Raw genomic sequence first — 16,324 nt, 5'->3', positions numbered from 1 at the left:
ACAGAATACAGTTTACTGTTCGCATTTATTCCAAAAAAACGAGGCAGCTCATTACAGTTGCAGAGTCCTTGCAATAGATAATTGAAATGAAAATAATACTGTGATATATCTGGAGAAAAAAAAATCAATAACAAAGAGGCATCTGAAACATCACCTTATTACAATCAGGGAAAAATTGATGGACCATTGTTGACACTTGCAAAATGAGTGATTAGTACTATTATGCGAACATGAAGGATATATTAAATTGCTTATTCATTGTTTCCAACACTACCTTTGTCAACAACAAAAGTGAACAGAGGATCCCAAGAGTCACTGCAATGAGATGTCAAGGTACTGAAAACTCTTTAAATAAAGAAGAAACATCCTTGAGATTCTGGGATGAATCCCACATGATCATGATGTATTATTTTTTAATATGGTGTTGTATTCAATTTGCCAGTATTTTGATAAGTATTTTACCATCTGTATTCATTAGAGATATTGGTCTGTAGTTCTCTTTTTTTGTGCTGTCCTTGCCAGGTTTTGGTATGAGGGTTATGTTGGCCTCATAAAATGTGTTTGGAAGTATTGCTTCTTCCTCAATTTTTTGGAAGACTTTGAATAGAATAGGAACCAAGTCTTCTTTGAATGTCTGATAGAATTCACTAGTGTAACCATCTGGGCCTGGATTTTTATTTTTGGGGAGGTTTTTAATAGTTTTTTTTATTTCCTCCCTGCTAATTGGTCTGTTTAGGCTTTCTGCTTCTTCATGACTCAGTCTAGGAAGGTTGTATTGTTCTAGGAATTTATCTATTTCTTCTAGATTGTTGAATTTGGTGGCATATTGTTTTCCGTAGTATTCTACAATAATTCTTTGTATATCTATGATGTCTGTGGTGATTTCTCCTCTTCCATTTTGTATTTTGTTTATATGAGTCCTTTCTCTTTTTTCCTTGGTGAGTCTTGCCTAGGGTTTGTCAATTTTGTTGATCTTTTCAAAGAACAAGATTCTTGTTCTATTAATTTTTTCTGTACAGTTTTTCTGTTCTCTATTTCATTTACTTCTGCTCTGATTTTTATTATTTCCTTTCTTCGGCTGGTTTTGGGTTGTCTTTGTTCTTCTTTTTCTAGTTCCTTAAGGTGTGAAGTTAAGTGGTTCACTTGGGCTCTCTCTTGTTTGTTTATATAGGCCTGAAGTGAAATGAACTTCACTCTTATTACTGCTTTTGCTGCATCCCATAGATTCTGATATGTCGTATTGTCATTTTCATTTGTCTGTATATATCTTTTGATCTCTGTGCTTATTTCTTCTTTGACCCATTCATTTTTTAAAAGTATGTTGTTTAGTTTCCACATTTTTGTGGGTTTTTTCCCCTCTTTTTTGCAGTTGAATTCTAGTTTCAAGGCTTTATGATCAGAAAATATGCTTGGTACAATTTCAATTTTTCTGAATTTCCTGATGTTATTTTTGTGGCCCAACATATGGTCAATTCTTAAGAATGTTCCATGTACACTAGAGAAAAATGTATATTCTGTCGCTTTGGGATGAAGTGTCCTGTAGATGTCTATCATATCCAGGTGCTCTAGTATTTCATTTAAGGCCAATATATCTTTATTGATTCTCTGTTTGGATGACAGATCTAGAGCCATCAGCGGTGTATTGGGGTCTCCAAGTATGATTGTATTTTTGTCAGTTTTTGTTTTTAGGTCAATAAGAAGCTGTCTTATATATTTTGGTGCTCCTTGGTTTGGTGAATATATATTAAGGATTGTTATGTCTTCTTGATTCAGTGTCCCCTTAATCATTATACAATGACCATTTTTGTCTCTGAGTACTTTTGTTGTCTTGTAGTCAGCATTATTAGATATGAGGATTGTTATCCCTGCCTTTTTGTGAATGTTGTTTGCTTTGGAGTATTGTTTTCCAGTCTTTCACTTTGAATTTGTTTTTATCCTTGTTGCTTAGATGAGTTTCTTGTAGGCAGCATACAGTTGGATTTTCTTTTTTAATCTATTCTGCTACTCTGTGTCTTTTTATTGGTGAGTTTAATCCATTTACATTTAGTGTAATTATTGACACTTGTGGGTTCTGTATTGCCATTTTATAAATTGCTTTCTGTTAGTTTTCTGTCTTGTTTGATTCTTTCTTTTGTTTTTCTATCATTTGTTTTTGTTTGTTTGTATTTCATACTTCTTTCCTCTCTTGCTATCTTTTTTAAGTCATGTGCTTCTGTGGTGGTTATTTCAAGGGTGGTTACCATTAAGTAATGAAAACGATACCTACCATATTCATTGTAGTTCCCTATCTTATGAGTATTTCTGCGCTTCATCATCCTTTGCTATTGTTAGTCTCCGTCCTCTCCTCCCCCCTTTTTTTTTGCTTTTGTTTCACAGTTTAAATTTGGTTTTATTGTGTTCTTGCTGGAGCTTTTACTTGTGGTTTTGTTTTGTTTTGTTCTTTGAATCTGGTTGGAAAACCCCTTTTAGTACTTCCTGCAGTGGGGGTTTTCTGATGATAAATTCCCTCATCTTTTCTGTATTTGTGAATGTTTTTATTTCTCCTTCATACTTGAAGGATAGCTTTGATGGGTATAGTATTCTTGGCTGGAAGTTCCTCTCTTTCAGGGCTTTAAATATTGGGGTTCACTCTTTTCTAGCTTGTAGACTTTCTGCTGAAAAATGTGATGATAATCTAATAGATCTTCCTTTATATATTGTATTCTTCTTTTCCCTGGCTGCCTTGAGAATTTTTTCTTTGTTATTGGTTTGTGCCAATTTCATTATAACGTGCCTTGGAGTAGGTTTGTTCTGGTTAAGGAAACTCTGTGTTCTGTTTGCTTCTTGAAATTGAGGCTTTAGTTCTTTCCACATGCTTGGAAAGTTCTCGTCTATTATTTTTTGAATATATTCTCCATTCCATTTTCTCTCTCTTCTCCCTCTGATATACCTATTATTCTTATGTTATTCTTTTTGTTGGAGTCAGACAATTCCAGTCGGGCTTTCTAATATTTTTAATTTTTGAGTCTCTCTCTTCTTCTCTCTGTTGTGCCTAAAGTTGCTTATCTTCTATGTAACTAATCCTACCTTCTATCTGACCTGTTCTATTAGCTAAGCTTGTTACCTCGTTTTTCAGTTCATGAATTGAGTTTTTCATCTGTGTTTGATTTGTTTTTATAGTTTCAATTTCCTTGGTAATATATTGTTTGTGTTCATTGAGTTGTTTTCTGAGCTCCCTAAATTGCCTTTCTGTGTTTTCTTGTATATCTCTGAGTATTTTTAGGATTTCTATTTTAAATTCTCTGTCATTTAGCTCCAAGGTTTCCAATATATTAAATTTTTTCTCCATAGATTTTAACACATCTATCTATGTTACTTCTCTATCTTTTGTATTCATGATATTTGATTTACTTTTTCTTAATGGCATCTGAAGGTGGTCTTGTTGATAGCACTAATGAGAATTAATAAAGAATAAAAAGTAAAAAAATGGAAAAAAATTTGAAAAAAAACACAAAGAATAATAATTTATTATATCCCTCCCTTTTTTTTTCTTCTCTTCCCCTCCTCTCCCCTCATTCTTTGAAAAATATCATGAAGAACTTTGAATTATATTATGCTAAATGGAACAAAAACTACCTATAACAGAGGGCTTGAGTTGGGGGGAAGTGTTCAAGGATCAAAAAAAGAAGTAGAGACCCACAAAATGCAAAAAAGAAAAAAATTTGGGTCAAGTATAAAATGATTTGCTTGTAAGTGATGGTCAAATAAGAGATATAATTAGAGGGATAAGAGGGAAACAGGAAAAAGAAAAACAACTATTGTATTAAGTGGAGCAAAGATTGAATAGAATGGAGATACTGGGTTGGGAAGAATGTTAATAAGTTAAAAAGCGAAGTGAGAAGCACCCAAAATGCCACAAAAAGAAACTCAAAAAACATGAGTACCAAATTAAATAATTTGTTCGTGATTAAGGATTGAATGAGAGAAAAAGTAAAATAAAAAAGACGAAACTAATAAAATGGGAGAAATAAGAAAAAGGGGAAAAGGATAGAAAGAAAAAGAAAAAAAAACAAAAAGGAGGGAGTTAAGGGTTTTGGAGTGAAACTTTCATGGAGAGTAAGAAAAAAGAAAAGAAATAAAATGTAACACTTGTGGGTAGTATAGTTCAAGAAAAGGAAAGAGTTAGATAGGCAGAGAATAAAAGGACCAAGGTGGAGGAAATAGAAATAATAATAATAAAGGCAAGAAGATGAAAAAAAACAAAAAAATAGTGGAACAAATTATAAATTCTGTGGATTTTTCTTGATTTTGAAACGGTTAACGTAATACACCATATCAACAAAACAAAGAACAAAAACCACATGATCTTATCAATAGATGCAGAAAAGGCTTTCGATAAAATACAACACAATTTTATGTTTAAGACTCTCAACAAAATGGGTATAGAAGGAAAATATCTCAACATAATAAAGGCCATATATGATAAACCATCAGCCAACATCATATTAAATGGCATAAAACTGAGGACTTTCCACCTTAAATCAGGAACACGTCAGGGGTGTCCTCTCTCTCCACTCTTATTTAACGTGGTGCTAGAAGTGCTGGCCAGAGCAATCAGACAAGACAAAGAAATAAAAGGCATCCATATCGGAAAAGAAGAAGTAAAGGTATCACTTTTTGCTGATGATATGATCCTATACATCGAAAACCCCAAAGACTCCACAAAAAGATTACTAGAAACAATAAACCAATACAGTATGGTCGCATTATACAAAATTAACATACAAAAGTCCATAGCCTTTCTATATGCCAACAATGAAATATTAGAAAACGAACTCAAAAAAATAATCCCTTTCATGATTGCAACAAAAAAATAAAATACTTAGAAATAAACATAACAAAGAATGTAAAGGACCTATATAATGAAAACTACAAAGCACTGTTAAGGGAAATCGAAAAAGATACAATGAGATGGAAATATATTCCTTGTTCATGGATAGGAAGAATAAATATAATCAAAATGGCCATATTACCCAAAGCAATTTATAAATTTAATGCAATTCTTATCAAAATTCCTCTGACATTCTTTAAAGAAATGGAACAAAAAATCATCAGATTTATATGGAACTATAAAAAAACACAAATAGCCAAAGCAATCCTAAGGAAAAAGAATGAAGCTGGGGGCATTATAATACCTGACTTCAAACTATATTATAGGACCATGACAATCAAAACAGCATGGTATTGACAGAAAAATAGACACTCAGACCAATGGAACAGAATAGAAAGTCCAGAAATAAAACCACATATATATAGTCAAATAATTTTTGATAAAAGGGCCAACAACACACAATGGAGAAAAGAAAGCCTCTTCAACAAATGGTGCTGGGAAATCTGGAAAGCCACATGCAAAAGAATGAAACTCATAGTGACGTCACGGAAATGGCGCCGTGAGCAGCGCCTCCAACAGATCTCCCCAAAATCTCAACAAATTTATCAACTAGAAACAGAAAAATTTATCCTCGGAGCATTCCGGAGTTCCACATACAAACTGAAAGCAAAAGGACTGTTGCCGAGGAGGGAATACGCCTGTGGTGAGTCAACCCACACGTGCAACTGCCTGCCCACACTCGGGGAGCGGCACTGGCGGCAGCTAGTGTACTCTGAGAAACCGCATGCGTGCCCCGTGCCGCCCACAGTCCGGAGGGTCCCGGACACTGGAGTGCACTGAGAAACTGCGCGCGTGCGCCCGCTCCATGCCACAGCCCGGAGGGTCCCAGCCAACCGGCGTGCACTGAGAAACAGCGCGTGCCCGCCCCGTGCCGCGGCCCGGAGGGTCCCGGCCAAGCCAGCCGGTGTACACTGAGAAACCTCGCGCACGCCTGCCCCGTGCCACGACCCGGAGGGTCCCGGACAATCAGCGTTCACTGAGAAACCGCGTGTGCCCGCCCCGTGCCGCGATCCAGGAGGGGCGCCAAGCCTGTCTTACCTAGTCGGGAGATTCTCTCCATGGGCAGGGCACCTCACCCAGCCATTCAAGCTAACAATCAAGCGGTGGGGGAGGGGCGCACAGGCAGCCTGAAATACTTTCTGGAGCACAGCTGCGGATCCAATCACTGAAATTAGCTTAATCCACGAAATCTGTGCACCCACGGGGCTCTAATTGATAAGATCTCTCCCAGTTCAGGATCCAAGACAAGAGGCATGATATTTTTCAGTGCCTTTCGCTAAAGGGGCAGGGGCAACTTCTGATTGACAGATCCTCCATATTCAGGGATATACCTAACAAGAGGGACTTGGCAGATATTAAGATCTATACAGCAAGCAGCAAATAGTGCATCTTCTTCCCAGCCAAAACAGGCTACAAAGTGTGGAAAGCCTGGGTTGAGTGGTCCAACTGAATGGTGGGCGCTGAACAGTCACCTTGACAACAATCGACTCCCAGCCCCACCTGATTACGCTGGAGGCTCTGACTGCCAGAGCATTACCCAGAGCCTTGCGCTGAGTGAGGATAGAGTGGGGATCTCCCAGCTCTTTGAGCCTCTTACTCCCCAGACAGAAGCAGTGGCAGCCTCATAGCTGGATCACCAGGCTGCTAATTCAGGAAGGGGAGACTAGGAGAGAGACTCCAAGAAAGCAAACTCTCTCATTGTTGGACTCTGCAAACGCCAAGAAGCCTTGACTACCAGAGAGACTAAAGCCAATTATATGACATTGCCATAGAATCCCATCAACTGCAAATCCCTACCTAAGCGTGACACAGGGCCAGAACCTGGGGTACAGAGTCACTGACCAGGAAGAGGGAGAGAAAAGAAAAAGGAAGAAGTTAACCTCTCAAAATCAAGAAAAATCCACAGACTTTATAACTTGTTCCACTAATTCTTTGTTGTCGTTGTTACTTTCTTCTTCCTTATTGCCTTTATTATTATTTGTATTTCCTCCACCTTGGTCCATTTATTCTCTGCCCATCTTATGCTACCCTTTTCTTGAACTACACTACCCATGAGTGTTACATTTTTTTTCTTTTCTTCATCGTAACTCTCCTTTAGGGTTACACTCCAAAACCCTTAACTCTCACTCTCTCCCCTTTTGTTTTTCTTTATTGTTTTTTTTTTCCTTTCCTTTTTTTCTTCCTTCGTTTCTCTCTTTTTCTTATTTTTTCCTTTCTATTCGTTTCTTATTTTCTCCTTTTACTTTTCCTCCCATTCAATCCTCAATTCGAACAAATTATTTAATTTGGGACTCAAGTTTTTTTGGGTTTTTTTTTTCTTTTTTTTTTTTACTTTTTTTCTGCTTCTGTTCTTGGTTTTTCTTTATTTGTTTGTTTTTGTGGAATTTTGGGTACTTTTTACATTGCTTATTAACTCACTAGCATTCCTCCCAACCAAAAGTCTCCATTGTATTTAGTCTTCACTCCACTTAATACAACAGATTTTTACTTATTATTTTTATTTTTATTTTTTTTTCTTCTTTAAATATTATTATTTTTTCTCTCCTTTTTTCTGTTTCCCTCTTATCCCTCTCATTATATCGCTTAGTCGATGATCACTTACAAGCAAATCATCTTATGCTTGTCTAAGATTTTCTTTTTTTTTTTTTTTTTTTTTTGCATTTAGTAGGTCCCTACTCCCTTTTTTTGCCCCTTGAACTCTTCACCCCAAATCAGGCCCTCCATTATAGGCAGTTTTTGTTCCATTTAGCATAATATAATTCACAGGTCATCACGATATTTCCCTGAGGAGGGGAGAGGAGGGAAAGAGAAGAAAGAAAAAAGGGGGAAATAATAAATTATTACTGTTTTCTTTTTGTAGGGTGTTTTACCTTTTTTTTTTTTTACTTTTTACTCTTTATTAATTCTAATTAGTGCTATCAACAAGACCACCCTCAGATGCCAATAAGAAAGAGGAAATCGAACATTATGGATACAAAAGATAGATGGGTAACACAAATAGATGTGGAAAAATCTATGGAGAAAAGACTTAACATATTGGAAGCCTTGGGGCTAAATGACACAAAATTTAAAATAGAAATCTTAAAAATACTCAGAGATATACAAGAAAAGACAGAAAGGCAATTTAGGGTGATCAGAAACCAACTCAACGAACACAAAGAATATATTACCAAGGAAATTGAAACTATAAAAACAAATCAAACAAAAATGAAAAACTCAATTCACGAGCTGAAAAACGAGGTAACAAGCTTAGCTAACAGAACAGCCCAGATAGAAGATAGGATTAGTGAAATAGAAGACAAGCAACTTGAGGCACAACAGAGAGAAGAAGAGACTCAAAAATAATAAAAAACGAGAAAGCCCTACAGGAATTGTCTGACTCCATCAGCAAGAATAACATAAGAATAATAGGTATATCAGAAGGAGAAGAGAAAGAAAATGGAATGGAGAATATACTCAAACAAATAATACACGAGAACTTCCCAAGCCTGTGGAAAGAATTAAAGCCTCAAATTCAAGAAGCAAACAGAACACCGAGTTTTCTTAACCCCAACAAACCCACTCCAAGGCACATCATAATAAAGATGACACAAACCAATGACAAAGAAAAAATTCTCAAGGCAGCCAGGGAAAAGAAGAGTACAACATATAAAGGAAGGCCTATTAGATTATCATCAGATTTCTCAGCAGAAACTCTACAAGCTAGAAGAGAGTGGACCCCAATATTTAAAGCCCTGAAAGAGAGGAACTTTCAGCCAAGAATACTATACCCATCAAAGCTATCCTTCAAGTACGAAGGACATATAAAAACATTCAAAAATACAGAAAAGATGAGAGAATTTATCAGCAGAAAGCTCCCACTCCAGGAAATACTAAAGGGGGTTTTCCAACCAGATTCAAAGAACAAAAGAAAACAAAACCACAAGTAACAGCTCCACCAAGAACACGATAAAACCAAACTTAAACTGTGACAACAAAAGAAAAAAAAGGGGGGAGAGGATGGAGATTAACAGTAGCAAAGGACGATGAAGTGCAGAAATACTCATAAGATAGGGTACTACAATGAATATGGTAGGTACCCTTTTCATTACATAATGGTAACCACCCTTGAAAAAACCACCACAAAAACACTTGACTTAAAAAAGATAGCAACAGAGAAAAGAAGTATGGAATACAAACAAACAAAAACAAATGATAGAAAAACAAAAGAGAAGAATCAAACAAGATACAAAACTAACAGAAAGCAACTTATAAAATGGCAATAGGGAACCCACAAGTGTCAATAATTACACTAAATGTAAATGGATTAAACTTACCAATAAAAAGACACAGAGTAGCAGAATGGATTAAAAAAAAAATCCAACTGTATGCTGCCTACAAGAAACTCATCTAAGCAACAAGGATAAAAACAAATTCAAAGTGAAAGGCTGGAAAACAATACTCCAAGCAAATAACTTCCAAAAAAAAGCAGGTGTAGCAATACTCATATCTGATAATGCTGACTACAAGACAGAAAAAGTACTCAGAGACAAAAATGGCCATTTCATAATGATTAAGGGGACACTGAATCAAGAAGACATAACAATCCTTAATATATATGCACCAAACCAAGGAGCACCAAAATATATAAGACAGCTACTTATTCACCTTAAAAAAAAAACTGACAAAAATACAGTCATACTTGGAGACCTCAATACACCGCTGATGGCTCTAGATCGGTCATCCAAACAGAGAATCAATAAAGATATAGTGGCCTTAAACAAAATACTAGAACACCTGGATATGATAGACATCTACAGGACACTTCATCCCAAAGCGACAGAGTATACATTTTTCTCTAGTGTACATGGAACATTCTCAAGAATTGACCATATGTTGGGCCACAAAGACAATATCAGCAAATTTAGAAAAATTGAAATTGTACCAAGCATATTCTCTGATCATAAAGCCTTGAAACTAGATTTCAACTGTAAAAAAGAGGGGGGAAAACCCACAAAATTGTGGAAACTAAACAACATACTTCTAAAAAATGAGTGGGTCAAAGAAGAAATAAGCGCAGAGATCAAAAGATATATACAGACAAATGAAAATGAAAATACGATATAACAGAATCTCTGGGATGCAGCAAAAGCAGTAATAAGAGGAAAGTTCATATCACTTCAGGCCTATATGAACAAACAAGAGAGAGCCGAAGTAAACCACTTAACTTCACACCTTAAGGAACTAGAAAAAGAAGAACAAAGACAACCCAAAACCAACCGAAGAAAGGAGATAATAAAAATCAGAGCAGAAATAAACAAAATGAAGAACAGAAAAACTATAGAAAAAATCAATAAAACAACGAGCTGGTTCTTTGAAAAGATCAACAAAATCGACAAACCCTTGGCAAGACTCACCAAAGAAAAGAGACACAGGACTCAAATAAATAAAATCCAAAATAAAAGAGGAGAGATCACCACAGACATCATAGATATACAAAGAATTATTGTAGAATACTATGAAAAACTATATGTCACCAAATACAACAATCTAGAAGAAATGGATAAATTCCTAGAACAATACAACCTTCCTAAACTGAGTCATGAAGAAGCAGAAAGCCTAAACAGACCAATCAGCAGAGAGGAAATAGAAAAAAACTATTAAAAACCTCCCCAAAAATAAAAGTCCAGGCCTAGACGGTTATACTAGTGAATTCTATCAAACATTCAAAGAAGTCTTGGTTCCTATTCTACTCAAAGTCTTCCAAAAAATTTAAGAAGAAGCAATACTTCCAAACTCATTTTATGAGGCCAACATAACCCTCATACCAAAACCTGGCAAGGATGGCACAAAGAAAGAAAACTACAGACCAATATCTCTAATGAATACAGATGCTAAAATACTAAACAAAATACTGGCAAATAGAATACAACAACATATTTAAAAAATAATACATCATGATCCAGTGGGATTCATCCCAGAATCTCAAGGATGATTCAACATACGTAAAACGGTTAACGTAATACACCATGTCAACAAAACAGAGAACAAAAACCACATGATCTTATCAATAGACGCAGAAAAGGCTTTCGATAAAATACAACACAATTTTATGTTTAAGACTCTCAACAAAATGGGTATAGAAGGAAAATATCTCAACATGATAAAGGCCATATATGATAAACCATCAGCCAACATCATATTAAATGGTGTAAAACTGAGGACTTTCCACCTTAAATCCAGGAACACAACAGGGTTGTCCACTCTCTCCACTCTTATTTAACGTGGTGCTAGAAGTTCTGGCCAGAGCAATCAGACAAGACAAAGAAATAAAAGGCATCCATATTGGAAAAGAAGAAGTAAAGGTATCACTTTTTGCTGATGATATGATTCTATACATCGAAAACCCAAAGGACTCCACAAAAAGATTACTAGAAACAATAAACCAATACAGTAAGGTCGCAGGATACAAAATTAACATACAAAAGTCCATTGTCTTTCTATATGCCAACAATGAAATATTAGAAAACGAACTCAAAAAAATAATCCCCTTCACGATTGCAACAAAAAAAATAAAATACCTAGGAATAAACATAATAAAGTATGTAAAGGACCTATATAAAGAAAACTACAAGGCATTGCTAAGAGAAATAGAAAAAGACACAATGAGATGGAAAAATATTCCTTGTTCTTGGATAGGAAGAATAAATATAATTAAAATGGCCATATTACCCAAAGTAATATATAAATTTAATGCAATTCCCATCAAAATTCCTATGACATTTTTTAAAGAAATGGAACAAAAAATCATAAGATTTATATGGAAGTATAAAAAATCCCGAATAGCCAAAGCAATCCTAAGGAAAAAGAATGAAGCTGGGGGCATTACAATACCTGACTTTAAACTATATTATAGGGCCACAATAATCAAAACTGTATGGTATTGGCAGAAAAATAGACACTCAGACCAGTGGAACAGAATAGAAAGCCCAGAAATAAAACCATATATATATGGTCAAATAATCTTTGATAAAGGGGCCAACAACACACAATGGAGGAAAGAAAGCCTCTTCAACAAATGGTGTTGGGAAAATTGGAAAGCCACATGCAAAAGAATGAAACTCGACTACAGCCTGTCCCCGTGTACTAAAATTAATTCAAAATGGATTAAAGACCTAAATATAAGATCTGAAACAATAAAGTACATAGAAGAAGACATAGGTACTAAACTCATGGACCTGGGTTTTAAAGAACATTTTATGAACTTGACTCCAATGGCAAGAGAAGTGAAGGCAAAGATAAATGAATGGGACTACATCAGACTAAAAAGTTTTTGTTGAGCAAGAGAAACTGATATCAAAATAAACAGACAGCCAACTAAATGGGAACTGATATTTTCAAACAACAGCTCAGATAAGGGCCTAATATCCAAAATTTACAAAGAACTCATAAAACTCAACAACAAACAAACAAACAATCCAATAAAAAAATGGGAAGAGGACATGAACAGACACTTCTTCCAGGAAGAAATACAAATGGCCAACAGATATATGAAAAGGTGCTCAGCTTCATTAGTTATTAGAGAAATGCAAATCAAAACTACAATGAGATACCACCTCACCCCTGTTAGATTAGCTATGATCAACAAGACGGGTAATAGCAAATGTTGGAGAGGCTGTGGAGAAAAAGGAACCCTCATACACTGTTGGTGGGAATGTAAAGTAGTACAACCATTATGGAGGAAAGTATGGTGGTTCCTCAAAAAACTGCAAATAGAACTACCTTATGACCCAGCAATCCCTCTACTGGGTATATACCCCAAAACCTCAGAATCATTGATACGTAAAGACACATGTAGCCCCATGTTCATTGCAGCACTGTTCACAGTGGCCAAGACATGGAAACAAGCAAAAGCCCTTCAATAGAAGACTGGATAAAGAAGATGTGGCACATATACACTATGGAATACTACTCAGCCATAAGAAATGATGACATCAGATCATTCACAGCAAAATGGTGGGATCTTGATAACATTATAAGGAGTGAAATAAGTAAATCAGAAAAAAACAAGAACTACATGATTCCATACATTGGTGGAACATAAAAATGAGACTAAGAGACATGGACAAGAGAGTGGTGGTTACCAGGGGTGGGGGGAGGGAGGACACAGGAGGGAGGGAGTGAGAGAGTCAGGGGGAGGGGGAGGTGCACAGAGAAAACAATATAGAGGGTGACGGAGGACAGTCTGACTCTGGGTGAGGGGTATGCAACATGATTTAATGACAAGATAACCTAGACATGTTTTCTTTGAATACATGTACCCTGAATTATTAATGTCATCCCATTAACATTAATAAAAAATTTATATTAAAAAAAAAAAGAATGAAACTCTACTACAGCTTGTCCCCTTGTACTAAAATTAATTCAAAGTGGATCAAAGACCTAAATATAAGACCTGAAACAATAGAGTACATAGAAGAAGACATAGGTACTAAACTTATGGACCTGGGTTTTAAAGACCATTTTATGAATTTGACTCCAAAGGCAGGAGAAGTGAAGGCAAAGATAAATGAATGGGACCACATCAGACTAAGAAGTTTTTGCACAGCAAGAGAGAAAGACAACAAAACAAACAGACAACCAACTAAATGGGAGATGATATTTTCAAACGACAGCTCAGATAAGGGCCTAATTTCCAAAATATAAAAAGAACTCATAAAACTCAACAACAAACAAACAAACAATCCAATAAAAAATGGGAAGAGGACATGAACAGACACTTCTCCCAGGAAGAAATACAAATGGCCAACAGATATATGAAAAGATGCTCATCTTCATTAGTTATTAGAGAAATGCAAATCAAAACTACAATGAGATACCACCTCATACCTGTTAGATTAGCTATTATCAACATGACAGGTAATAGCAAATGCTGGAGAGGTGGTGGAGAAAAAGGAACTCTCATTCATTCTTGGTGGGACTGTAAATTAGTACAACCATTATGGAAGAAACTATGGTGGTTCCTCAAAAAACTGAAAATAGAACTACCTTATTGACCCAGCAATCCCGCTACTGGGTATATACCCCCAAAACTCAGAAACATTGATTTGTAAAGACACATGTAGCCCCATGTTCATTGCAGCATTGTTCACAGTGGCCAAGACATGGAAACAACCAAAAAGCCCTTCAATAGAAGACTGGATAAAGAAGATGTGGCACATATACACTATGGAATACTACTCAGCCATAAGAAATGATGACATCAGATCATTCACAGCAAAATGGTGGGATCTTGATAACATTATATGGAGTGAAATAAGTAAATCAGAAAAAACCAAGAACTTCATGATTCCATACATTGTTGGGACATAAAAACGAGACTAAGAGACATGGACAAGAGTGTGGTCGTTATGGGGGGAGGGAACGGGGGCACGGGAGGGAAGGAGGGAGAGGAGAAGAAAGAGGGGCACAAAAAAAACTAGATAGAGGGTGATGGAGGACAATCTGAATTTGGGTGATGGGAATGCAACATATTTGAATGACAAGATAACCTGGACATGTTTTCTTTGAATATATGTACCCTGATTTTTTGATGTCTCCCCATTAACATTAATAAAAATTTATAAAAATAATAAATTAAATAAATTAATAAAGAAAGAAAGAAGAAAAAATAATTATCAGGTACTACTAACCTTCACTGGGACATCATTTGAAACAAAGGGACAAATGTTCTCTATATCTTTTACAAAATCATATAATACATATAGATTTAAATTTGTACTCTAGTACTTACTGTTTTAACGTTTCAGATTTCTGACTGACACATACCCACTGAAGAAATCCTATGATAAGAACAGTTCTATAGTATTTCAAAACTACATGCTTTCTAAAAGCACAGGTGACAATACACACAACACACATTTGTGAGAATCCACACCACCATGTGTACTCCTTGCTGTGATGGCGACTAATCATGAAGACTAGAGAGAAGTCAGTCCCCAGTCTTGGGAAGTTGGGAGCCAGTACTGGATATTTTTAAGCTACAAATGTGATTGGGGTCTGTCAGTTTCTAAAGATATTTCTAGAAATCAACTTTCTTTCTTTCTAATATATTCTATTTTTCACTAAACAATGCTACACTTATCCTCCTACATTTGTGTCCTTGGTATCTGAAAAATGTTTCTCTTCTTATCACTATATTAAAAAGGGAGAAATCATTTTCAATTCAGAGTCTGTAACAATATCTGAAAGGAGACAGAGAAGAGGAAAATTATGACTCCCCTTTAGATTTGGACATTTTTTGTAGCTTCATTGCCATCAAGGTTTGGTAAATCTAAGACACCTAAAATATTCAGATTTTATCTGAATAAAATCATAATTTTCATCTCTTAAACAGTTTCTAAGACATTTCTCTAGGAAATGCAATGTTCTTTTGAGACTCTACTCTGTTCTTCACTTTTAAAGGCCTCAAAATTTCAACTAAATTTGAGTGCAAACATTCTATTAAGTTCTCAAATTTAAAGAATTCGTTAATTTTTCCATTCTCACAAATGTAAAAGTAAAAAATAAAAAAAGACTTGTTCTACTACTACGCCCCTTATCATTTTGCATTACCATTCAAGAACCTAAAAACATTTTTTTTCACATTTCTAGAGTTTGACAATTCGTGAAAGACAGATGAACCCAGATGCTTAGTACGTGTACCTTTGTCATCACTTTTCCCAGGCCTCTGAGTGCCACCAGGCCTTAATCTATTTTGTGACTCTGAAGGAAATTGAGGAAATCTCAGGGTTGAGTAAATTACTTCCTGATCACCCATCTCTATAGTACAAAGAGGAAAATGTTTTGCATTAAAACCTTGAATCAAGATAATTTTTGTCTGAGGAAAATCTAAAACCTCAGTATGTAGGAGCATCAGAAATGAGAGATAAGTGTGAATGCTTCTGCCTGTGATATGAATGTGTTCATTAATCACTTTGCATGCCTAAAGCACAGAGATTGAGATTGATTTATGTAGGAAATTAATATAAGATTACACCCATGATTATTAGAAAATAGGAAAGGAATTTTTAAAATACTTATCAGTAGATCGAATAGACTAAAGTCCTATTCACATAGCCAATCTAGCTGAAAATGTTCAATATACATATACAAATATTAGGCAAAATGAGTACCAAACCAAGTGACTGAAACACCTCTAAAAAGATTATTCAACAAACAAAAATTCTACAGTTTTGAAATTCTGAAAAAATAGAGACATCTTGACTCATAAAAATAATATTCACAATTGACTCTACATGTAAATATTAAAAAATTCATGCATTCTTTTCAATTGTAACATGACTCAACCAGAGAGTTTCCAAGTGTGTCCCACACGCCATCAGCAAAGAATTATCTCAGAGCTAACACTGCAGA

This window comes from Saccopteryx leptura, chromosome 1 (genome assembly GCF_036850995.1).
Source record: "Saccopteryx leptura isolate mSacLep1 chromosome 1, mSacLep1_pri_phased_curated, whole genome shotgun sequence".
Classification (NCBI taxonomy): Eukaryota; Metazoa; Chordata; class Mammalia; order Chiroptera; family Emballonuridae; genus Saccopteryx; species Saccopteryx leptura.
The sequence above is the reverse complement of the archived record's forward strand: the minus strand, read 5'-3'. Positions refer to the sequence as shown.